Source organism: Myotis brandtii, unplaced genomic scaffold (assembly GCF_000412655.1).
Source record: "Myotis brandtii unplaced genomic scaffold, ASM41265v1 scaffold123, whole genome shotgun sequence".
In the NCBI taxonomy this organism is placed as follows: Eukaryota; Metazoa; Chordata; class Mammalia; order Chiroptera; family Vespertilionidae; genus Myotis; species Myotis brandtii.
This window is the reverse complement of record NW_005354291.1, coordinates 13,860,816-13,885,682: the sequence shown is the minus strand read 5'-3', so window position 1 is coordinate 13,885,682 and position 24,867 is coordinate 13,860,816.

Here is a 24,867-nt window from a genome sequence, read left to right as displayed (position 1 = left end):
ATAAAAGGCAAAGCTTAAAATATGCAATTCAAATATTCAGATTCTAGTTTGATATTATACACATAAAACTTGCTAGAGATGAATGAAAATGTCCTTTATAGATCTCCCCAACAGTTTGACAAAGAGGGACCAGAAAGTCCTTAAGACTTTTTGTCTCCTGCCATGCTCTTCACTTCCTCTCCTCCCGTTCTGAGCCAGCAGCAGCAGCCAGCATGGCAGCCTGGCTTTAGGGGTTTGTGGATAGTCCAGATGGGAGAAGTCTGAGCAATGGAGGCTGCCCTCCTTTCCATCATATCTGGCTTCGGAATTCACCTTCAGCAACTCCCACTCCTGAACCAAGACCAAGGTCTGAGGATCATTTATACTACTAATAGATTAACTTTGATAGAACATGCATATATGTGAAGAATCCTATATAATAAAAGGCTAATATGCAAATTGTCCCCTCAACGGGGAGTTCAACCAGGGAATGGGGCCACCAGCCAACTGCCTGTGGCCCCTCCCCCCAGCTGGCCCTGCTCCCGATGGGGTGGGCCGGCCAGACCCCACCCATGCATGAATTCGTGCACCGGAACTCTAGTTCTAAATAATGCATACTAACTTTTTTGACCCCAAGAAATAATGATTATTTGAAGAAAAGTATTAAATAAGTAATGTTTAAAATAAAAATAAAATTTTTCTAACTAATGAATATAAAGATGGGTAAATCCCTACTCTAAAGCTCAGTAAACATAATGTCAGCAAAGTGTTTAATATTTTAATTAAAAATAAATTTGCAATAGCAGCATTTTTTTGTTTTGTTTTGTTAACCCTTACCGAAGGATATTTTTCCATTGAATTTTTTTTAGAGAGAGTGGAAGGGAGGGGAGAGACAGAGAAACACTGATGTGAGAGCGACACATTGATTGATTGCCTTTCACATGAGCCCCAACCAGGGCCAAGGATTGAGCCTGCAACCGAGGTATGTGCCTTTTGGCCAGAATTGAACACGGGACCCTTCAGTCCATAGGGCAATGATCTATTCACTGAGCCAAACTGGATAGGGCAGAGCACTTTCTAAATGAGCTACTTGTTTTAAATGTAATCCTGTACATATACAACAAATTAATGTTATTAATAATCCGTTTGAGGCAAATCATCACAGATCACAAAACTAAATGTTACCTCTAACTTAAAGAAAAGTAAAAAGAGAATTTGAAAAGTAAAAGTTAGAATGAATAGTGGATTAGATCATGAAAAACAAATAATTCGTGTTCTGAAAGAACTCGATTTTTAAAAAGTTTTAAAGGGTAATTTATATAAATAATTATATGATAATTGGACCGCATATTTGAACGGTATGATTAAGGCTGCAGATTTTGTTCTTTTCCACTATTGCATGATGGCCAGCCTGGTAGTCTCTTCTCCTGAAGTTCTTAGGCAGCCCTGCTGTTTTGGAACTTGAGAATAGACATGGGCTCTAAAACCAACCATCAGGGTAAAAAGCTGCACTGCCCAAAGTTGCACTTTTGAGACACCACTCTGGGCTAGTGGTGTCTCCACCTGCTCTATGAGCCTTTTGCTGGCCTCTGACTAGATCGGGGAAACTAGAATTTCATGTGTCTGGAAATTCCAGCTGAAATCTGCCTTTCATGCTGCTCACAAGCACCGGGTACTCTGAACTTGTACTGTGGTTCTTCTTTCTGTGTGTTGAGTAACATGAAACTTGGCAGTGGCCAAGGCCACTAACGTGGTTCAAGTGCAAGTTCTCATATACATTTGTGCAGTCTCATTTGCTTCAGGGCCTTGAACCGTTTTCTGATGCTTTCTGCAAGTGTGCAGCCTACTACCCTAGCCTGCTTCTTGGAATCAGGTTGAGCAGCAGTGAGATTGAAATGATACCTTTTCCCTTTGTGTTAGCAGAATGGTATATACTAAATTCCTGGCCCTGAGCGTCAGTCCCACACTTATCCCTCTTTGGCTGTATGACACTATTCCTCACTCAATAACTGCAACTCTGACGCTAAACTCCGTACCACTAGCTCCTTCAAATCAGGGTTCCTTCTGAGGGCATGTGGGATGTGGCATGACACACACCCAGGAGGAGAAAAAAATGCTGAGTTCCTAATAATGATAACACATGTGGTTCGACATTTAAGTTTTTTCCCCCCATTTTTATTTTTCCCTGCAGATCTGAGTTATGGTGAGCTGTGTGTGAACCTGTGTTTGTTTTGTGTGGTGACGCATTAATAAGCAAATGGCCAAAGCCTGAATCTGCTTGTCCTTTAGCCTCTCCGCTAGCACTAGCCCCTTACCTTTCTGGTAGGTGAGGATTTTAATTAGCACTGCTTTTTAAAACTTTTTTTGTGAGTTCAAGTTCTAAATCTTGCTTACCTATCATTTTTTAAGAAATAGGTAAATGTCAGCAAAAGAAAATACCTGGAGTTTTGCCTGGGCTAGTGAAAGCTGGTGCAGATCCTCATGTGTGTTTGCATAGGATGGTGAGAAGACCAGCAACTACTAACGAGGAAGTCGTTAAATAATATGGATCTGTGGGTGTTTTTAAAACTCGAGCCATCTGGGTTTGTTTTTTAATGGATTAAAAAAAATATAGCTGCTTCAGAAAAACTGAGTTTTCACCCATTAACTTCCAAATTAATATAGGTAAAAAGTAATATAGACTAAACTGAAAGCTTTTGTTACTCCAGATTTGCATGGCCTTTGAAATACGAATTTACTTGTGGCGCTCTGGATGCGTGAGGTTTCTTCTTTGGTGTAATGGTCACTGACCTTCTTATGTGAAGCAGGTAAAATCACTTGTCAATGGCAAAATGTGTTAGAACTTGATGAAATAAACCTTTTTAAAAATTAAATGTATTGGAGTGACATGGGTCAATATGATCATACAGGTTTTGGGTAAATAAAGCTTGGAGTTTGAGAAATAAAGATATTTTTTTCAAAAGAACAGATGTTAACAATAGTAAAACAGAAAAACAGTATTAGAATAAGTTAATGAATAACTTTCCATGTGGTAGATAGCATAATGTTAATGCAAGAGGAAGAAAGTTCAGGATTAAGACTAACAAAATATCCTACAAAATGCTATGCATGTAGATTCCTAGACTACTGAGATTGAAATGGTACCTATTGGTCAAAGGGTCATTTTTTGATCTTGCCAAAATGCTCTACTTTACAAATTCAACAAAAGCTTTGAAAAGATTGGATGAATGAAGTAATAGTCACATATTATGAAAATGAGTAATATTTGACAAGTTTGAAGAAAAATGTCTTTTTTTCCAAAGGTTAGATTATAAGTGAATTTTTTCACAACATCTAAAAAGATAAAGGAATATTTTTGCTCCTAAGAAGGTGACAGAAAGAATTGGGATCCAAATGAATCTCTGAAGTTGAGTTTTTTGAAGAATAATGAAGGGATATGAACAGGGAATTGGAAATATATCAGAAGGCAAAATCAATACTCATGTCCACATTGACTCAGCACCTTTAATCATTTCCTTTTCACTCATGAGTGACTCATTGGGTCCCCATAAAAGCTCTCTGTCAACACTCTAGAGACTTAGGAAACTGTTCAAGCCCCCTGCTATCCAATCATTAGTGCCTGCTAGCTTCCCTTGATATCTCTGGTTGCTATACCATGGTTTCATTCCTATACTTTCTCTCTCTGTATGACTCTTTCAGGAAGATGCTTTGCCTTGACTATAGTGTCCTTGACCTTCAGCTTCATTTTTTAATTTGATCTTTTCAAATTCCCTTGACTCTACTATTCAGTCTCAGAGTCAGAAGTATCTTAACACTCAAACCTGGCTGGAGCCTGCTTGCCCATGAAGGAAACTCAGATCTTTTGCAATTGTCAGTATCTTACAAGTCTTGTCATTTGCAATAAGGTTGGTGGAACAGTGTTTATTAAGAGGCCCTCCCTATCTGCCCTCTTTTCACTCAAGTGAAAATACTCTTTTTGGGGTTTCTTGATGTGATATAGACACATTCAGGTTAACAGAGAATGGTAGCAGCCATTGCTTAAGTATTGGTGGGTTAACTTTATTCTAGGACCTTCGCATTGCAAATTTCACTCATGCATGACATTTTGACAGGTTCAAGACCTGGTCTCCACAAAAGAAGAAGGCCACTGCCATTGTTTGATGTGTCACGGTTCAGTTTGTGGCTTGCTGCTACAGACAGAATGGCCTGACTGAAAATTTTGTCTCTTACGTCTTGGTTGATATTGGCATTGTTTGGTAGGGTAGAGCCAAAGTAACACATTTTTGTTTTGTATTCCAAGGGGAAAACTTTTATTGAATAAAGATTTCCCTGATTGCAGACTGATTCTTTTAGATTAATCACCAGCTCATAACTGTGGTGGGTCTGAAACTTACCTATAATCTCTAATGTGACTTACTGACTGCATCTGTAGAGAGTCCAGGAACCAGTCTATTTTAGGGATTTGAACAGAATTCAGAGTGTCAGATTGGAGTATTTTCCTGGAGGAGTTTAATACTAGCTTATAGATTCCTTGTTGCATCATAGAGACTGGCTTAGTAAGGCATATTTAATGAAACTGAACCTAATCTATACCCCAGAAGTAAATTTTTGGTGACAGAGAATGAATTAAACAGAACATTAATTCTGACACAATTGGCACATCACGGAGGAACAGGATTAAGATCTGAGTCAATCTCTCTGAGTAGCCAAATTTCCTTAAAACCTGCCAGCGACCAACCTACTAACATTATAAAATGCTTTTGGAAGTTGAATTATATACATGAAACCACAATATATTCCAATTGACATGTAGTTTGGACTTTGCCAGGGGTGGAAGTTCTGTGGTGAGTACTCATTGCTCAGGGGAGGAAGGTACCAAAGAAGATTTAGTCTTAACCTCAAAGAATTTACCATATTGTTAGGGTATCAAGCATAAAACTTATAGAAATCATAAAAAATGCTCAAGGAATGTATGATAAATGCCAAGTGAAGGTACAGAAAAATGCCACAGGAGTTCTGGAAAATGAGAGGTCAGGTGAGAGAGTCCCAGGGAGGCCTTACAGAAATAATGAGATTAAATACATAGAGTTTTTGTATGTCAATCATACCTCAAAGTGGTTTGAAAATAAATAGATAAATAAATACAGATGAAGCCATTTTGTATTGGTAAATGCATGTAGTAACAACTAAAAAAAAAACTACACCAACAGAGATGCCAGTGTTAGATAAAGGTAATTTACTGGACAGCTGGGATCATATTTACTTAAGTGAAGGGGGGATTACAATAAATTAATAGGTTCAAAGATCCACTGTAGTAGATGCGGCCTAGTCTAGAGTCCTGCTATTAAATGAGAAATTGAATTTTAGCACTTAGCCTTGTTATGAAATGACCTTAGATTTTCCTTATAAGAATGAAATAAACAACCTTAACATTTTTGTCAGTGTGAAAAGAAACAGTAATGTCCATTTAGGTATTTTTACAATGATACTTGTCTATTCAAGCCGTTTTTCTGAAGACTGTTTATGCTGAAATGGGCATCTGCTCAGTTCACCCAATTCAAAACAAAAATTTGCATAATCTGTATTTGCATAGCAGCAAGTGGGTGGAGTTTAGGCAAGTGCACAGATGAACATAAAAATCAAATATGGGCAGGAGGAAACTCAATTTCATTATAAAAAAACATGTTTGTTTAAACATAAAAAAGCTGTGTAAACAATCCAAATGTGTTTACCGTAGTTTAGCCTACAAGGCTCCCATTTTGTTCTCATCCTTTTAGCAGCCCAGTTGTACAAATGCAAATAAACTTGTGCTGCTCACAAGAGACTTCAATTTAAAATTCACTCCTAAAAGAATATAAGAAATAGGATGGAAGAGCTGTGAATGGATGACAGGCACTGTCTGGAAGAAAAATGTTAAAAGACAATGGTTTTTAGCAGAATATATAATTAGAGGTTTTTAAAAAAATATTTAAGCAGGCAAAAAATGAAAAATTTTGAATAAAATGCTAAAAGTTTATATACAACAAAGATTTAAAGCATTTAGAAGTGGAAGCAGGGAAGACTAGAAGTGAAAAGGATATATATAGAACATTGGGCTATCAAGAATAATTTAGGGGGATAATATTCCTGTAACAAAGAAAGGGAAAGAAAAAGATCACAGAATGGAATATTAACTTAAACAAAAAGTTTTGGCACAAACAGAATGCTCATCTTGGTTGGACTTAAATATACACTAGGCCCAAAAAAGTAACACTTTGTCATTAGATGTTGACGTTAGATGATAATATGTTGTGGACCTGAATCTTACCAAATATAATGTCATCTGTAGTCAGAAAATGAGACCATAATGTTAGGTCTGTCATAACACAAACCATGTATTAATGGAGCCATTAATCACCATCAAAACTGTATTAGGAGTGAAGATAGCCAAAGAGAGCTTAACTGACAGCAAGTGGCCATAAACCTGTCCAAAAACTAATTTGATTACCATCATACCAGCATCTGTGCCACTTATGAAGGTTCATTTTTTTGATGAAATTAAGTAGACAAGTCATTCATGCGTATAATAGACATCTAAATCATGGTAAACATGTTGCTGGCAACAGAAGTAGTTAAAGAAAGTGTGGGATTGTTTTGGTGTCTGAATGTAGAACCACTCAATGGAAAGTGACTTTTGCCCTAGAGTTGGGTACAAAATGCCATTAAAGAATCTTTGGATGAAGCCAAGCGCCAAGTGAGAAATAGATGGATGCAAAGTCAGCTGGTGAGATTCAGGGAATGTTGGTTGTTTACAAGAAGGATTGTTTTGCCAGGATAAGCTCTCACTCTTTATGGGTCATAAATGTTCCTAGCAAACAATCTGTTTCATTTGGAGACCGTTGGATCAGTTAGATTTTAGTCCTGACAGACGGAATTGTGGGATGTCATATTTTAATGACAGTCTAGAGAGAGAGAGAGCCTAGAATGTGCATGTTAAATGAGAGAAGGAATGAGCTTGGCGAGGAAGAAAGACTATGTTCCACAAACTCACTCATTTTTTCAATTAGCTATATTAAAAGAATCTAGAATTCTTTATCCAATTCATGTTTATATAATTTTATCTTAGCTCAAATGTGGTTTTGTATTCTGCATGTTTTCATTATTCTATTCTTTGAGTGGAAGGCTCTCCCTTTTCAAAGATTCTAAATTATTCAAGTTATTAGAGGATTGATACTATCCACTAGCTGGTGAAAAACAAATACATTCCAATATTGATTTCACAGAGGAAATGATTCATTTAAAAATAATTACCAGGTACATTTGAATATAACAAAGAACGATTTATTTTAGGTACACAAAATAAAAGATGATCATATAGGTTCATGTACCAGGTCCAAACAGTTCTCAGTGTTCTATATCTAAGTTCTGCTTGCTTAATAATCTTATCCTTTGAGACAAAGCCATGTCTCTGTGTCATATGTATTGGGTTTTATTGCCATATGTGTATGAAAGCTTATGACAATAAATGAATTTGAGAAACAGGGAATTTTTCTTTTAATACCAAGACCAATAGCACTTCCTCGTGACCATCTCAGGAAAAAAAAAACAGCAAGAGTGACACTTATCTCCAGCACTCCGGAAACATTATGCCGCTAATACCTAACACCTTGCCACTGCTGTGAGAAGGCCTCGAGCCATGGGAAGCTGCCTGCCATTCACAAGCTGATGCCTTGTAGGCCTCCCCATCTTACCTGAGTTTGCAGATGGGCCATTTCCCAGGTGGGCCTGGCCAAACACTCTTCATTAATCATGGCTTAAACCTCTCTCAGTGGGAAGACCTCAGGTTAGACATCATTTGGAAACAAATTGGGTGAAAAATAGCTCTGACAATAAGGAGCCCGCACGGAATTCCCCTGTGAGAGCTTCAGCAGTGTGAAAACAGGCTCTTCCAAGACACTAAATGATCTGTCAGTTAGTGAATGACATTATAATCCAGTTTTATGTCATATGCAGCTTGAAGCAGTTGCTGCAAGCTCCAGCCTTTTGCTGCTGTTGTCTTTCCAACTCTCTCGGCTCACTTAATTTACAGAAGGTTGGATTTAGAACTGAAACGATGGTGTGTGCGTGCGTGTGTATGTGTGCATTACATATGGCTGACACACATATGCATAGGCACACAATAGCTAACGAAGTACCTGGCCATATGTTGCCTCACTCAAAATGATACTTGCTCAACTCTCCCGGTGGAACCAGGATACAACCCTAGGGTACAAGCCCTAAACTGAATGATTGCAAAACTAAACAAAACAAAAACCTGGAACCATGACAACGTGATTTATCCTGGGGGTGAGAAAAACTAAGCCACTTTTCTCCAAATGCATTCCAAGCTTTAGAGTCTTGGGATGAATTTAGTCTTCCTGAGCCTCTTTTCTTAAAAGTAACTGTATGTTTGCCCTAAAGTGACACCTCTAGGCATTATTTATACTAACAGATTACATTTGAATTGACTTTAAACCAATGTATTTTGTCTTCCATCTGTTATAATTCTCCTCCTAAGTAGATCTAGTGGGAGAAAAATAGAAGAACAATGCTACCCATGTTTTCTTGGCACAAGGATTCCATTTGTAAGAAGAATACTTCCCAGGGCACAAACCGTGATCACGCTCCTGTCCTGAGTAAGAGCCCTTCTCCTACAAGATGGGTGTGGGAGGCACGTGGGCTTGGAAAGGGCATACACTTTGAGCACTTGGTTTGTTAGGACCCGCAGAATCCTAGGCAGTCCATAAGATGCTCACATTCCTTAGCTTATGCACAATCAGCCCATTTCTCTCACCTACAGAGGTCAGAGAGTAGAAAAATTCTCTACCTTCCTCATGGGCTCAAGATAACATATTCTAAAGGCTGAATTCACCTCTTGAGAGGATCCTGATCCTGGGGGTTAGAGATTCTGCCATTTTCTTTTTGCCTGGGCCTTCAGAGAATGTTCATGATGGATTTTTCCTGAGTTATTGCTTTGAGATAGGCCTAGCACAACAGATGTTTGTAATCTGGCATTTAGAAATCATAAGAAGCTATACTTTTATCTGATTTTTGTTTCAGAACATTTGTTGACAATGTAAATCATTGATGTGAGGATAGTTTGGGTTGAGGAGCATTTACCAGATGATGGGAGGTGGATCACTCTGCAGAGCTCAGTGATGACCACTCCTTACCTTCCCAGGAATCAAAGGCAGGCCTGAGTAGAGGCTGGGCAGAGTGCTGCCAGTTAGTAGTATAAGACAAATAAAGTGAGATATTAATAGAGTCTCTTGTTTTGCATGATTTAAAAAATCATACAAATATTTATTTTTAAGGTCCATCTAACTACTGCACTTGTCACTATTGACTTAGTTGTTCCTTCTCTTGTGTACGTGTTTCCTTTAGGTGGTACTTGTCCAGCTCACATCTCTTCCCTGAGCTCCAGACTCTAGTTGTGTAGCTCCAAACACTTATTGGATATCTCTGCCTGGCTGCCACATACACAATTCTAGTTTAATATGTCCAGAATTAAATCCCTTATTGTTCGTTCTTCTTTCTTCCATATTACAGCAAATGACAGCCTTATCCATCTAGTTGCTCAAGCTACCTAACTAAAAATTGTTCTTCACACTTTCCCTTTCTTAACCCTTCATGTACACCTATAAGCATGTGTGGTCTGTTCCCCTTCACAAATGTCCCTAAAATCTCTCCACTTCCTTTGCAGTAAATGGAAAAAGGATAGCTTGGTGAACAATGATAACACCATGAGTTGATTGGCTCCTACCAGTTTTAGCACTCTGTAAGTTCCTTGAAATTTATACACAGTCCAGTGGAAAGGAGAGTTTAAAACCTCAGTTGGGATTTAATGAACTCATTCTAAGACATATGAAAAAAATTAAGGTTCACAAATGGTGAAATCAACTTTTATAAAGGAGAGAGACTTATCCTATCAAATATCATGTGTATGATAAAGCCACAGGAATAAAAAACACCATGATATTGGTTCAAGAACAGACTAATAGATCAATGGAATTGAAAAGACAGCTAAGAAAATGACTGTGTGTATAAGGGAACTACAAATAAATGGGATAAAAATGGGCTGTTTAGTAAATCATAAATAAAATAAAATAAAATATCGTTTGACTGAGATAAATCTACACCACCCAACAGAAATGCAGGATCATAATAAAACTTAAATTGAATCTAAAAAATACCTTATATCTTTGCCTACTTAAACTTTCAGAACAAGGTTCATATGTACTACACGAGTAACTTAGGGCTGAAGGGGGAGAACATCTCTATTCCATTCAGAGATTCGGAACTCAGCTGAGAAATCAGGAGAGAAGATGAGAAAGAAACAGTTGCTATGTGCTAGGCACGATATTGGAGCCCATCGCCATTTTCTTGTTAATTTTTACAACATCATCATAAAGTAGGTGCTATTTATTCTTCTCTTACCAATGAGGAAACAGAGGAAGCATAAGCAACCTCCCCATGGTGATATTCATGGATTCCTTTTATTAATGTACTAGAGGCCTGGTGCACTGGGTGGTGGTGGGGGTTCCCTCAGCCCAGCCTGCCCCCTCTCACAGTCCGGGAGCCCTCAGGGGATGTCCTACTGACGGCTTAGGCCCACTCCCCTGGAGCGGGCCTAAGCTGCAATCTGGCCTCACTCTGTGGAAGGCGACTGGCTGATCAGGGGAAGGTGATGCCCCCATCACGTCTCTGCTGCTGCTACTGCCAGCTGCCACAGCTGCATGAGCCTCGGTCCTTGCAGCCACTGTGGCTGCCTGAGCTTCAGCACGGCCCTTGCAGCAGCAGCAGTAGCCACCATCCACCGCTTGCCTGAGTCCCTGCGAGCCCACGGCACATCAGCCAGGCCAGGCGGGGCCTGGGAGGCCTTTCCCCCCCAGAGCCATTCTTCCCAGGTTGGCAGCATCAGCTGTTTTTTGTTTGTTTGTTTGTTTTTTACAATTTATTTTTTTTATTGGAAAGCAAGCTATGGGCTTGCCGTTCCTGGGATCCCCGGGCCATAGCATGCACCTCTAGGCGTCACTGTGCCCCCCTTCCCCTTCTCTTGGGTTGAGCGGCTGGCCCCTGGTGTCGTTATGGTCGTTATGCTCTTAGAGCTTTTATTATATAGGATTTACAAGTATCAATCAAGTGCCTACTCCCTGCAAGGCGTTTTTTCCAAGCACTGGGGATAAAGTGGTGGACAAAGTTGACTGAGACCTGGACCCAAGATAACGTATTCTAAAGGCAGGAGACAAACAATACAGCTTATAAATAAGAATACATGTGAAGTAATTGCAGAATGGGAAAAGCTATGACGAAGATAGGGAGATTGCTGGGTATGGGGTGACAGGGCGCAGACACTTCACCTAGGTGGTTAGGGAAACCCTCTTTAAGGAGGCCATGTCTGTAAATATTGAAATGATAAGGAAGAGGCAACTGGATGACAATCTCAGGGAAGAGTGCCCCAAGCAAAGGGAAGAGCAGATACAAAGGCCTTGAGGTGACAATAAGCATAGCATGTGTAAGGGATCGAAAGGAGACTAGTGTGACTATAGCACCGAAGCAATGGAGAGTGTGGTGGAAGATGAGGTCAGAGGTAGAAAATCACCTTCCATGTTAAAATCTAGAGACACAGGTCATATTTTTTAATAGAATTGAATAATATGTATTTGATGAATTCCCTCTTAATGGAAGTTTTCCCCCTTCCAATTATTTACTCTCAAAATTAATACTTGAATAAATTCTCTTATTCCAAGTGTCTTATAAGTTCAGGGGAACTAAGAGAAGACTAAACTTAAGCAAGCCAATTTTTCAATATTTATATTTAATAATAGACTTGGAGAGAGAGAAGGTTGTAAACACTGATTGCAATCAAAATTTGGAGAGACAATTGTTTTGGCTTTCTCCATTTAAATTTACTACTTCTCGAGAGCACTTTTTTTCCCTCTCTCTCTGATTTTCTCCAAAGACAAGCAGAAGCCACAATGTTGAATAAACAAGAGTCCGTAAAATAGAAATTGTATGAATCTGGGCAAGTCATTAAGACTGAAATGGAACCAGAATTTGAAATTGAGTGACTTGTGTGTTGTCACATAGTTCTAAGTTAAATTTCCAAGGGCATGCTATTGAATATCTAGAGATTTCCTTCCCTTATTTCTACACTAAGAAGAATCAAGCATGCAGAAGATAAAAGGATTGTAATTTCAATATATTTATATATTTTAGTTTAACTATAACTCAAACCCCAATAGCCAGTTTAGAATCTCTGCTCTTAGCCATTGAATGAAAGCCATACTCTGAGAGATATTCAGATAAGAGCTCTAAATAGTTCTTACTTTCCACCCAGATATGCACAGAATTCTCATCCTGTCACCATTTTGGGTCATAATCAATTAGTAGCACATATGGCAATAGGTAACTCTTGTTTCCCTTCCCTGGAGACAATCTCAGAATCTAGAATAAGGAAAAATACAACTGTGGAAGGGCTATGAAGCTAGCAATATTTTGGCTGGATCCCATGAGTCCTTTCGATTCCATCCCCTGGTCCTTGTGAAAGCCAACTCAATGCTTTCCCTCCAAAGGACTGGCTAAGGAGCCAACCTAGGAGAAGACAAATACCCAGTGATCTAGATGGTTCATCCTTGGGGAAGTGGATTATAAAAAGCTCCACCTCTAATTACCTAATAAAGAAAAATAAAGGAACCCCAGCTTTAAAAAACAACCTCACACAACAATCCAAACCACCAGTTGGCCAGGACCATGCTATTCTCTGAAAAAGTTGTCAGATTCTCGGGAAGGAGAGAGATTCCAAAGAGGCATTGAGCCAACATAATTAGCAGTGCTCACATGGCAGATTGCCTTTGGATTTCCAGTCATGAACCTCGTGGCCAGCAAAGCAGGACTGATCCAGCAATCATCCCATCTCAATATGTTTGCACCTTGATACCAGTCCCTGGAGAACACGAGGCTGCCGCCAGCCTCACTCATCACACAGAATTAGTGGGTATGTGAGTGCTATGGCATGGCGGCTCTGCACAGCAGCCACTGAGCAAGAAGATTTATTGCTCTATTTGACAGTCTGTTATTCACTAACTGAGCATGACACATCTGGGAGTTAGAATCATCAACTTGACATCTAACAGGAGAACAAACCTTTGGGAGGAGGATATAGGTGGGGAGAGGGGTGGAAAGCCGAGGAAAGTGGCAGTTTTCAGAATAGATTTCCCATTTCCCTGCTGACTCTGATTGTTGGTCTAGGCTTAAGGTCAACACCAGACTGAAGGGATGAGGAGATGCATAGAAGGCCTTGGTCTGGAGTGATAGAATAAAGCCACAAATTACCACAAAGTAAAGCACTTTGGGTCCTTGCAGGGGGTGGATATCTTTTCCGGTAACAGTAGGCAGGCTTTTGTTCTCACCTTGTCAGAAAGTATGTTCCATGAGGACGCAGAGGAGTTCCCTTCCACTTCTCCCTCCCTTTGTAGTGGAAGCAGAGCCTAGCTGCTGCAGGAGAATGAGCATCCCTGTTTGAAGTCAGCAGCTGGCCCCTCATCCCCTTTCCCTTGCCCTGGCCATACCCCATCTGCTAGGTGGGCTGATTGGGCCCAGGCACCATCTTCACTCCACTGCATAGCCCACTTGCTTCAAAATAGGGATGTGCACAAAATCCTTTTTTGTCCAATATAAAGCTAAGATTCTGTCCACAGCATTACTGCAGGCTCCCTTTTCCATGAAAAAAAAAAAGAGTAAGGCTCACTAATGATTGGAGACATAATTTATTTAATCTTCATGGTTCCATTGGGAGCCATGGCTCAGAGGCCCATGAATAAAAATGGCAACTTTGCTCAGAGCATTCAAGGCAGTTAAGACAATTTGTTTAGCCTGCTGCTAAGCGCTCCAAGGAGTTATCTATCCTGGCTAAAAATAACACTACCCCTGCCACACACTTTCCCTAGTAAAAGCACCCAATCTCTATGCTTATATTCTAGCAAGTAAATATAAGATGAAGTAAAAGTTTTAATGCCTCATTTCGGTCTCTTTTGGTTCCCATATATTACTCCCTTATATATTTATTTCATCATCTCCACTTATTCTTATTTTCTCTCTCTCTCTCTCCCTCTCCCTCTCCCTCTCTCCCTTTCTCTCTCCCCTCATCTCTCTTGTCTTCTCCACTCCACCCCTCTTTATTTTCCTTCTGCCTCAGCAAGTTGAGGAGATGAACAAGGCAGTGAGAACACAAGTAGGAGCTCCGGTTCACATTTCCTCCTAATTCCCTTTGCGAAACTGTAGAATACAGAAATATCAGCAGCAACAAAGAAAAAGAAGACCAGGGGGAATTGATCTATTTTACTCTAAACATTTTTTTATGTTGAATTATAGCTTAACTTTGATCTTACTGAAAAGGACATATTCTTTTAAAATATAGAGACAGATATGATCCTTTTTGATCATTTATTGAGCAAATCCAATGGAAATATTAGAAAAACTTCAAGAACATTAATCAGTACATAAACTCTTAGATGTTACATACTAATGGAGAATATTAAAACAACTTAACCAAATTAGGAACAAGAAAAGTTGGGAGGGAAAATGGGGATCAGAGTTTTTCCAATAAGAAACCAAGAGTGAATTGGAATGCGTTGCCCATTGTCAGAAGAAAAAGACTTGAAACCCTTTGGACTATGTCACAAATTAATGGAGAATGACAGAGAGGCCTAGAGCAGTGATGGCAAACCTATGACATGCGTGTCAGAGGTGACATGCGAACTCATTTTTTTGGTTGATTTTTCTTTGTTAAATGGCATTTAAATATATAAAATAAATATCAAAAATATAAGTCTTTGTTTTACTATGGTTGCAAATATCAAAAAATTTCTATATGTGACACGGCACCAGAGTTAAGTTAGGGTTTTTCAAAATGCTGACACGCTGAGCTCAAAAGGTTCGCCATCACTGGCCTAGAGGGTTCTGGCATCAGAAAACCTCTCAGGTCCTTTCTTTCCTTTCCTGTGACTGCAGTTTTATAATGATACTGATACCCTGAGGGACGTGGGGACTTATAAGACTTTGTTATATTTGGTAATTATATTCCCTCTATTAATTAAGCTCTATTCTGTACTCTTACATCAGAGTGACTACAACCCTGAGGGACGTGGGGACTTATAAGACTTTGTTATATCTGGTAATTTTATTCCCTCTATTAATTAAGCTCTATTCTGTACTCTTTACATCAGAGTGACTGTAGGGGGAGAAATCCAAGGGATTTATGCTTTCCAGAGTATGTATTTCTAAAAATGCTGGTAAGGGTGGGGGACAGCAAGTGATGGCGATTCCTTAATGCAAGTCTCCTGGGTTAGGTCCTTATGAAGTTTGTTGAAGTAAGTCTTATCCACCCATACTGCTCATGGGTCAGAGTGCTGGGCCTGGCTAGGCTCCTTAGGTTCAGGTGGACACAGGTTCTCATGACTATATGTTATCTGGACATTTGGAGTCATAGTTCAGAGCTCAGACAAAGTGCACCATCAATTGACGATGTGGTATCAGCAAGATTACAGGAAGGCTGGAACCAGCACAACTTCAGCAGGATTCTTGGGTCTCCTGACTCATTGTGGTTTTTATCCTCACTAGTTTAATCTTCTCCACTTGGATCCAATCTCTTACTCACTATGCAATTCTGTGTCTCCTGGGAATGAAGGTATTTCCCTAAATATTTAGAAGTGCCACCCAAGAAACCGGCCTCTGTTGTCCCTCCTAGTACCTACAAAGGAGCAGCTCCTTGCTACTTGGCCTCTTCCTTCCATGTCTATCGAATGTTCCCTTTGCACGAGCACATGGAAGTCTGGCCTAGGACTACCCCTATGAGATCCCTTCTACCCCAGTCAAACCCTCTACCTTTGGTTAACTCCATCCAGGTATATCAGTTTGTTAGGGCTGGCATAACAAAGTACCCCAGACTGGGTTGTTTAAACAATAGAAACTTATTTTCTTACAATTCTGGATACTAGAAGTCCAATATCAAGGTATCAGCCATCCAAAGGCCTCATTCAGCTCCTCATAGTTGCCAGGTTCAAGCGTGGAGCACCCTCAAGGTTACTCTTATATTGTAAACTAATCCCTTCGTATATATTTTTTGGTCTTTGGTTTTCTCTCTAAATCCAATTTTATTTTTGATTTTCCTAATTTTTATGGTATCTTCAGAATTTATAATCTGTCTAAGATACCACTTCTTATTTCCCAGATCTGTTAGTCTTTTTTTTAAAAAAAAAAATCTGGTATTTTTAGGATTTCAGGAAGAAAAAGGGAGGCTGGAGCTACTTAGTTTATTATTTTAATCTAATCACAAATGATCTTTGTTGAATATTTTGACAAAATGTAGTTTTTCTAAGATTTTGTTTTTTGCAAAACCAGCAGAATGATATTATCTAGTAAGCTACATAATATTCCAGTCAGGCAGCGAGTCTCACCCTTATTGTATAAAAGTAAAGTTGGAGAAGCATAGTGATGACTGCTATAAGGCACAGAGCAGTGAAGAGAACCACCATTTATGTAGAGCCTTAACGCTGACTCTCATGACAATCCTCCTAAGTAAGTATTATTACTTATGAAATTGAAGACGGAGACCCAGGGGATAAATGTCATAGGGGTAAGTGACACAGCAATATCTAAAATCAGTCTCTTTTGACCCCAAGTCTGTGTTCCCTAACCCCAACAGTTGCTTCCTGCACAGAGTACTATGGCCAAGCTCTGGGCTGCCCACCAGAAGTTCACCAATTTCTTGCTTTGAGGACTCCGTGGGTATCCCACAGCAAAAGACAATCAGACAGTTTGCATAAATCCTTTCTCTAAATACATGTCTTGCAGGCAGGTGGCTTCATTTGTATTGACTCGCCCACTTACTTCCAATTAATGTCTAGGAGGCATCAAGCTTTAAATCTTCCTCTTGTTGTCAATTGCCTCTAGGCACACTTTTGAGAGATATGATCCAGCCAGTTTCGCTCCAGTTGTGAATGAGTATAAAACCTTCCCCCAGCATTTGTACTCATCCCCAGCAAAATGCTATGCTCATTGAAAAAGGGAGTGTTTTGTTTCTGAATTCAGTCCATCATGGGGCAGTACTACAAGAATGTATAAAGTGTCATGATTGATTGTTGATGTCTGCCATGGGTATGGAAGGGAACACATGTGGTCCATACTTTGTATCTTTAGATTAGTCTATCATTATTTAATTTGAGTTTGGACCTGAACTTGGATTTTTTTTTTTAAAACCACTATTTTCAGTGCTCTGTTCTTAACTATGATTGTGTCTCTAAGAAGGAAAAAGCAAACAAGCATAAAAGTCACTACACTGCTGTGTTGACATCAGAATTATGTATACATATGAAAGGGAGTGTAGGCTGGTCCTTAGTAAAAGCATTATTTGTGCTTCAATTTTAGCACAAGGGATTTTACATATCACAAACTACCCGATAGAAATTGTTTTCAAGACATAGTTGGCCTGGCTGGTGTGGCTCAGTGGATTGGGCGTCGTCTCATGCACCAAGAGGTCACCAGTTGGATTCCCCATCAGGCCCATGCCCAGGTAGTGGGCTCCATCCCCAGTAGAGAGCATGCAGGAGGCAGCCAATCAATGTTTCTCTCTCATCAATGTTTCTATCTTTATCTTTATCTTCTTCTCTCTTCTTCTCTCTCTAAAAAATCAATTAAAAATATTTAAAAATAAATAAAAGACATAGTTAGAATTCTGTGTGTGTGTGTGTGTGTGTGTGTGTGTGTATACTTGAAGATAAGTGTGGTAAAGGAAGTCCTGATTTTCTTTAAAGGATGAATTTATTATTTGATGGTGAGTTATTTACTTCTTTTAAATAACATCAGCCTAGAATGGCAGACCAATGATGCTAACAGAAGTGTCAAAATAAAGTATAAATTATCCTACATTGAAATTTTAAATGTAGTATACATGTGTCGCATTTCATCAGGATATTAGTTCTGTACATATTTAATAAAGAGGCAAATATATGCAACAGCCATATAATACTTCTAAATATCTCTTAAACATTCTAGTATATATCAAGTTTGTTTGACCATTATCTGAGATTGAGCTCTAAGTGTGATTCCAGGTCAGTGAACTCTGAAACTCTGAAACTCCTGGAATCCTCTTTGAAGCTGAAACTGTGTTTTAATTTCACAATCACAATTTAATACCTCAACATCCTAGTAAGGAGTTGTCATTCTGTACTTTTTAAAAAATTTCAAAGTCATGCAAGTAGGATGATTGAATTGGTTTTACCTCATAAAGAGGTAATGTAAAACAAGCAACAACAACAAAAACTTAAATCATACTGCTGTACTTTAAAAACAAATAGGGAAAGTAGAGGTGGGTCACCTTTCACAGTGAAATATAAAATGTAATTATGTTACATTGAAAGTACTTAGATAAATTTGGGGCCAAACTTTTTCAAATACCTTTACCCTCTACTTACAAATTCGACAGAAACACCTAATATTTTTAAAGCTTTTCCTGAGTACTTCATTGATTCCCTTCTGGGCCTTGCTCCCTAACATCTCTACACCCAGCCCTCCCATCCGAGATTCTGGTGTTGATACCCCAAAACGGGCAGCCACAGCAACCTGTCCACCCTTCCACAGGATTACATTTCCACTCAACCAGAGTGAAGCCAGGAGACAGTTGTCTGGAAAGGGTTTTCACTCTGGCTTTGCCTTCCCTCCCAGCAAAGCCAGAAGAAAATGGATATGCAGATGGGCTCAAGTGCATCTCCCCAGGCAGGAAAGAGTGGATACCATTTGCATAGAATAGCATCTGGAGTCCCAGCGCACTCAAATGCTTCCAGGGGGAAGACAGCTTTCCACATTCATTGATGTTTCCTAAGGAAGGGGAGAAAGGGAACAAGGGAGGAGAGAAAAGGAGCAGGGGACTCCCTTTGTATCTGTGTCCAATATGGTTCCTTTTGATTTTTCATTCTCCATAGTTGAGGGCTCCCCAGGGGCTCTCATCTGTTACCAGGCTGGGCTGTACCTGCCTGCGTGTGTGAAAGTGGCTCAGCTGCTGCCCTGGATGAGGCTAACACGCCACATCTATCTCCCTGGCATCTACTGAGCTCTTGGGGCCGCAAGGATCAAGCCCCACACGGAGCACAAAGGCAGGTCTGTATAGAAAGAGTCGACCTTCTTTATTGTCCAAAGCTCTTTGTGTGGACTCTGGGGGTCAGCGCTCCCTCCCCCCATTCTTGCCTGTACGGTGGAGAGAAGAGGTGGGAGTGGAAGTACAGTAAACTCTGCCTGGACTTTCATTTGGGCAAAAAAAAGTAGGACTATTAATGTGTCCACCATTTCCCCACCATTCATGTCCCAATATGAAACATCAACAGAAAACACATTTTTTTCCAGAAATTTTTTAATACCAGTTTTCCCATTCCAATACCAGACAGAATATTTGAAATCATGATGGAGGGAATTAATGATAAAGGATTAGAGTTTGTTTCAGATTTAAACAGGCATTCACTAACCTCAGAACAGAAGACATTAAACATCCTATCACCTTATTCAGCATCCTTATCCTCCTCATCATCATTTAAAAATCTATTTTAAAAAGCACACGAGGTGAGAGGAGATAGAGCTTTGTTATAAGACAAAATGCCCAGAATCAATGATAAGGAAGAAATTAAGATAATTAAAAAACAGATGGGGAAAATGTAAAGTTTAATAGTATAACTTTTATTTTAAAAAGTTAAGAAAAAATCAATGGAAGCATTTAGTAAACATTGGTTGTCTAGACTGAGATGTGAAATTCATTATTGACTCTCACACAGTGTCTTATCTACCCTGCTTTCTGTCAGACTTTGTTTAATAAAAATGATTCTGGCCCACTGATACTGATCTTTGATCTTACCCTTGTGAGCCAGCCATTCTTTTTCTTTCCTCCAAAATGTTGTCTAATGGTTTAAAGAGGGAAATTTTCTATAATCAAAATCTCTTTTTTTCCTAAGCCCATGCAATTTATACTTCTGGAAAAGTACTATACTTCGGTGTTAGAAAGGTTCAATCTGCATTATCTATAACATTCCATTTGCATTTTTCTTCCTTCAATTAAAGGACCTCAAATTTCAGTCTCAGAGAAACATTTATCATCGTGCCCTGGCATATATTTTGGTCACTAGTCATAGAGAACTACCTTTTCTACTTGTGTTGTGCCTTTAATACTTGTCTAAGTATTTCCCCCTATGCCTACTCCTTCTTGTCTGCCTTGCTCCCCTATCATTCTTTCTCTGAGAAGACTCAGAAAATGGGCAATAAAAAAAAAAAGCGCTGCTGTTCCATTCGTTCCGCCCTGCCCCCATAAAAAGCTAATATTTTCAGGTTGACTGAAAGTTTAACTTTGTTATTTTTTTTTATTTTTCAAGAAAATTTAGCGTGACGTGGCACGTGTTAGTGCCCTCTTACTTAACAAATTACATGTTTTTTTGACCTAAGTTAAAAGCTGTGCAAATCTCCCTTGTCTGTGTTTTCATTGTGTATGGATTTCCCTGGTACAGCCTCAGACATGTCCGTGGTGCTGAAACTGAACCTCATTCTATGCCCAGAGCTCCTTTTTGTCCCTCAAAACTGGAGAAAACATTGTCCTCTAAGAATATGATATTTTCAGATGGTGAAACTCCCTCACTTTCCCGCTTGTCATCAAAACTCAAACGTAAGTAACTAACGTCCTGCAGGGACAGGTTTCGGAGAGGCTACCATCATCTCACTTTTAGATCCTTTTTAAGTGGTTAAAAGAATCATCGGGGCTTAAGGGAATCATTGGGCTTTTTAAGAGTCCAAACAATTTCTTAGAGATTAGAAAAATCAAAAAGACACAAAATCTGGCTTTCTTTTTATTTTGAGGGGAATGGCATGCAGCGTTCTTTTCCACATCTCAGTATACTTTAGTGTAGAACCTAACGTGTTTGTAGGTGGTAGTCTGAGTCCTCCCCTGTCATGGGAATGGCTCCAGGCAAACACAGCCTTCTGAGGGGAAATAAAATCACTGAGAATAAAGGTCTTAAAAATGGATCAGAGGCATCTTGAGGGAGCCTCTGCTTGTCTGTTCCAAGCACACCAACCCTTTCTTTTCTCTGCACACTTGCCTGGACTGACCCAAGCCTTTGCAATGGGTAATGAATATTGAACTGGTCATGCCTGGGGATAGGCCCTTTCAGCCCAGCCCCATTTTCCCCCTAATGTGCCATTTCATTTCAAAAGGCAGAGATATGCCAGAGCTATAAATCTCCTCTCTTTCTTCACCCACTTGCAGCCCCTGCCCTTATGTGGGGCTACCTCTCGGAAGTTATTCACATTGGGTTGGGAGAGGTCAGCCCGACGCACAGTTCCTGGCAGGTGGTCCAACATGGAAGCTCAAGGCCCCGCACAGAACTGCGACCCCAAGGTGCTTTAAAGTCTCCCCCGGGAGAATAATGGCCGTGAGTCTTTGTCTGCGTCTGTGGGGCTGTCTATGACGGGCTTTGCTTCATGACAGATTGCTGTCCAGACACTGACCCCATTGAATCTCCAGTCAGCCTGCCTTCCAATCCCAGTGTAGAGCAACTTGATATCCTTCTAGAAAATAAGTGCTTTTGACTCTTGAAGGGAAAAAATGAAAATTGATTCTTGGAGATAGTCATGGAGAGGATCCGTTAGGAAGGATCATGGAGACTGGGAGGGGAAACCCTGAGCAAAGAGACAGTAGAATACTAGAATATGGAGTGATGGCTAATGTCATTGGCCTTGCTCCTGTTTTTCCACCATATATTACTTAAATTCCTTTTCATTCTGCTTTTCTCCCCAGTCTCTCAACTTAGTTTATTATTTATCTTTGTTTTCTTTCAAATATATTTTTTCCTTCTGATTTTTCTATTTTTGCCTTCATTTCATTTTGCCCCCTTCTAAAATCTTTCCTTTCCACTCATCTGCATGTAAAACCTTATGCTAACCTTGTAGTGGACAAAGACACCCAATGTTGATTATTCCTTCCTTTGCCCCATCTCTGAATCCTATACAGTATAACGTTTATTGTACTCATTGACCATATTTTATGATATTTGATGTGTCTTTATGTCTAAAGTACTAACATAGTAGCCAGTGGTATTTGAAACTATTAATATTTGTGGAATGAGTGAATAAGAGACAGAGCCTTTACAAGAGTATAATTTCTTATTAGCTCACCAGTTCTCTAGACTAGGGTTTCTCATTTCAGCACTATTGACATGTTGGGCCTGATAATTTTTTGTGCGGGGTCAGGGGAGCATTCTGTGTATGGTAGAATGTATAGCAATATCCTGGCTTCTACCCACTAGATGCCAGTAGCAACTTCCCTCTCTGTTGTAACATCTGAAACTGTTTCCAGACATCACCAGATGTTTCCTGGGAAGCAAAATCACCCCCAGCTAAGAACCGCCACTCTGAGTCAGTGCTGTCCAATAGAACTTTCTGAAATGATAGACATGTCCCATCTCTGTGGTGTCAAACGTGAGAGCCACTAGCTATATATACATGGCTACTCAGCACTTGCAATGTGGCTAGTTTGAATTGAGTGATGCTGTATGTGTAAATTACGCACCAGATTTTGATAACTTTGAACAAAAAAAAGAATATAAAGTGTCACATTAATAGCTTTTAGTACACGTTGAAATGATAATTTGGGTATATTGATTAAATAAAACATTCAAATTAATTTTACCTGTTTTTTTCTGGCTACTAGAAAAATGATAATTATGCAATTGTGCTCAATAATTTTAAAAGTATAAAATCTAGCTCTCAAGTTTTAAATTGAACCAGCTGTCTGTAATCAAGCCAGCAGCTGAATGTAGCTACTCTAGGGGGATCAACTCAGGGTCTTTCAGAAAGGCAACTATGGGTTCAGTGATCTGCACTCAGATCACCAAGTGAATTCCCTAAAGTCTATCCTAGAGCTGGCTGGGTGGATGCTGATGGGAATTACTAGGCAAAAATATTCCATAGTTAAATGGGTTTGAGACCTTCTGGACTCTTTCACTGCAGGTCTTCTTAGAACCTTTAAAATACTAAAACACATTGTTAAAGGAGATAGATAGAGTCCAACATTTTCACATGTACCTTCACGGAACTTGCATACTGACTTAGATGATCCTGATGGTAATGAGAATCTACTGAAGCCAGACGTGACATGAGCCATTAACATTTTAGAGAGCTCCCTCTGGAACCGAGAATGTCAGATTGGAAATACAAGATGCAAGGTTGGGAAAGGCCCAAGTGAAGAGGCTACTGCAATTGTAAATGAGATTTTGAGCACCCAGAAAGGATGATTGGAGAGATGTTTATAGCATGACTTCGTCAGCCCAGACAGGTCCAGTTTCTGACTTGGAAACTCAGTGGACAGTGGTGGTTCCATTAAGAAGTTTTCAGCCTAGTTCAGGAGTCAGATTTATAAACAGGTAATTGCAATACAATATCATGCACAAAATTAGAACTAGTTGCAATGAATGTGTGGGCAGAAGTCATACTGTATCCTATATAATAAAAGGTTAATATGCAAATTGTCCCCTTGACCGAGAGTTCCACTGGAGCTCAACCAGGGGGCAGGGCCAGCCCCATCCCCGATCAGCCTCCCCACCCCAATAGGGGCTGGCCGGCCAGACCCCACCCATGCACAAATTTGTGCACTGGGACTCTAGTGCATATATGTTAGATAACCATGTTTTTTAAAAATGAGGTGTAAGATTCATAATCTTTCCAACTGTAGCAACATTTACAAATGTTTCAATTGCACATGTTTTTTTTTAATTTGGATCCAAGTTCAAGATTCAATTTTTTCCTTAAAAAATAAAAAAAGTATTTGGGAAGGGAGTTACAAAGTTACAAGAAGACATATTTAATAGGAAAGAAAAAGCAAATGTAGACTGACATCTCAATGCAGGCAAGAATTATGTCTGCTTTGTTCATCCTAAATTCCTCACCCCACCCTCCCAGAAAAATGGCCTGGTATATAAATATATGTGAGCAATCTGAATTCAAAAGCATTCTATATATATCTCTGAAACTGAATGTAATATTAAGAAAGATATGATATGATGACTTCATTTAACCAAAAACATTGCTTTTCACAGCAGCAAAGGGAAGTCTTCTTTCCATAAAAGTTCTCACCTTACATGTGCACAATGTTCTAAACAATACTTGCTATTGTTAGGGAAAAGCTGTTCAACTCTTGGGTGTGGGGGCTGGCCAATTTGGCTTGAGTAGTCTCTGGGGAGGTACTTTAAGGGTGTGATGACGGTCCCATAGCTCTACTCCGTTTCTGATTACTTAGGTCTCAATATAGCTCCTAATTTTTCACAATTCCATTCTGAATTCTTTTCAGTAACCAATCAGTTTTAAGAGATCAGCCTAGTATTTCATTCATGAACCAAGAGAATTTAGCACTTTCTGTGTCTTGCAAACTAAGGAAAGCAAATTTTAGGTCATATTTAATTTAGTTTACTTTTATATTCTATTGATTCTAAACTGATAGGCATTCCTAAAACATGATTGCTTTTCCAGAATTATAAGCTCTATTTTTACTGGATCTTTATAATTTATTAGAAGAATCTGAATTGTATTACCTTTATTATACTTGCCTTCTTGTACTCTGCTCTGCCAATCTTTATAAAATAATATACAGGTTCTTGCTACCCAAAGTGTAATACAGAGACCAACAACATCAGTATCAAAAGATGCAGAATCTCAAGCCCCCCTCCCCCCCGAAGACATACTAAACCAAAAGTAACCAGGTGCCCTGGCCAGTTGCTCAGTGGTTAGAGCGTTGGCCTGCATACTGAAGGGTTGAGGGTTCAATTCCCAGTCAAAGGCGAGTAC